Here is a 2,632-nt window from a genome sequence, read left to right as displayed (position 1 = left end):
TGTGGCACTTTCTTAAAAAGTTGCGAACAGAGATACCATTTGACCCAGCAATTCCACTACTGGAAATACACCCCAAAGAGACCATAACTGACATCCAAGCAGATATATGCACACCCATGTTTATTGCGGCCTTGTTCATAATAGAAAGGAGTTGGAAATGACCCAAATGCCCATCAACAAATTAATGGATAGAGAAGCTGCGGTATATTCACACAATGGAATATTATGCAGCATTGAAAACCAAGGAACTCATGCAATATTATTCAAAATGGGTGATTCTGGAGGACATTATGCTGAGTGAAGTATCTCAGTCACAAAAGGACAAATATCACATGGTGCCACTGTTGTAAAACAGGACTGACCTTGGGGTTGGGGAGAGACTGAGAAAGATGGGTTCAATAATGTATACTGCATTGAAACAGATGAGGGAGAAAACTGTTTAAAAGGGATATGTGATTAGGTATTTTTGTCATGATATGAGTCTAGAGCAAAGGCTACATGGTGGGGTGGAGGGTTTGTAAAACAATGAAAGAATTTTTCTTTTACTTTTCCAAGAGGGTAGTGTACTAGGGGGGAGGGTTGGGAGGGGAGAAAAGTGCAACAATGAATGAATGGAAATCAAAAGTCTCTGTAAGTTTTTACTGAAATTAATACATTTAAAAAAAGAATAATGGAGGTAAAACACTAGTAATTACTTAATCAGCTATATAAAAACAAAATAATACGAAGACAAAAACACAACATTGCTTCAAAGATAACAGATAACTTCAAGCCACTATGACAATCAGGATAAGGTAGTATAAAAAAGTGATCAAAATAAAGAATTAGAAAACCTTTGAGAGGAAGAAAAGCTACTGGAACTCCTTATGAGGAAAGCAAAGATTGATAATGAAATGTCTTCCATGGGTTGAGTAAAACAAAGAAAACCTAGAAGAATTTTTTTAAACCCACAAACTCAGCAAATCTTTGCAAGACCAAATAGGTAACATGAGTGAAAAATTAGAGGCAACACACAATGAGCAAATTGAAATTCAGAATTTTAAGACTGAAGTTTCAGAAATAGATAACATATTGGAAAGACCACTGTACTTATAATTCATTCTGCTAAGATTAGTACAGAACAGTTATAAGTGTTAAGTCAATGTTGTTCCAAATGCTTGACCTCCTATGTAAGACCATGATATCCAACGTCAGTAGCCCTTCCTTGTTCATTTCCCTAGTTCCTCTGTGTCTCCTCAGTTTGGTGGTTCACTGGAAGGTTTCCTAGATACTCATACCCGTCAGGTCAGTTTTGCAGAGACTGGTGAACATTGTAGACTATCATTGAAGAGAGGTGTCCTATGGCATTGAGGTCCCATGAGCTTATATAAAAGGGTGGGAATTGTATCCCATCCTAATCATCTCTCTTTAATAAGTACTTCAGCACAAAATAAACAGTTAATCATTGGCTAGGAAAAAGATTTTTAATTCTAAAACTTAGACACCCAGAACTACAGAAATAGAATTGAAATAGTGGAACACAGATTTATTGGGATGGAAGACAAATTCCTCAACACTAATCTGGAAGACCTTCAACAAGATGAATTGAATAGTGACTGTAAAAATGGGCTTACGTATATCAGAGAGGATGAAGATGGCACATGATAGATAGGGCAAGGATCAGATCCATTATGCATAGGGTCCCTATGAGTCATAGTCTATTCGATGGCACCTAACAACTGTAATCTGCTAAAGGAACAATCAGAGAATAGGAAAGTTAATGAAGAAAGCATAAGAATTATGTAGGATGGCATCTAGAGGAATAACTTACATGTGAGAAAATTTCCCAAACATTATAAAAAAATGAGAAAAAATAATCATTAAAGAAGCTGAGCAAACCACAAACACAACAGACTCCAAAAAAAAATACCAAGACATATGATAATAAAATAAAATTCAATTTTCCAATATTAAAGAATACCATAAGCAGCTAGCTAAAAATGAAGAATTGTCTACAAAGGGGAACCTATAAGACTAAACTCTATCAGTAGAAACTACGCAGGCAAGAAGGTAGTGGCCAGACATATATAAAATTCTAAACGGGAAAAAAATTTGCCAACAAAGAATAACATAGCCATGGTGCAACCACTATGGAAGGTGGATTGGAGTTTTCTAAAAAAGTTGAAAATACAAATATCATTTGACCCAATAATTTCACTACTGAAAATAGACCTTAAAGAAACCATAACTACTATTCAAACAGATATATGCACACCCATGTTTATTATTCACAGTAGCAAAAAAGATGGAAATAACATTGACAAATGAATGGATAGAAAAACGATGATCTATTCATACAATGGAATACTATGCAGCACTGAAAAACAATGAACTTGTAAAACATTACACAACGTAGAGGACCCTGGAGTACATCATGCTGAGTGAACTATCTCAGTCACAGAAAGACAAATACACCACTGTTATAAAGCAAGTCTGATATATGGGGTTGGGAGGAATATAGGATAAGAGTGGATAGATATTGACCATTGCACTGGAACTGATGAAAGAAAGAACTGTCTAAAATAAATACATGATTAGGCATTGTACGTATGACAACAGCCCAGAACAAAAGATAAATATTTGCAAAGAGGAC

This window comes from Elephantulus edwardii, unplaced genomic scaffold (genome assembly GCF_000299155.1).
Source record: "Elephantulus edwardii isolate Elephantulus edwardi_28Jun2011 unplaced genomic scaffold, EleEdw1.0 scaffold00266, whole genome shotgun sequence".
Taxonomy (NCBI): Eukaryota; Metazoa; Chordata; class Mammalia; order Macroscelidea; family Macroscelididae; genus Elephantulus; species Elephantulus edwardii.
This window is presented reverse-complemented; position numbering follows the sequence as displayed.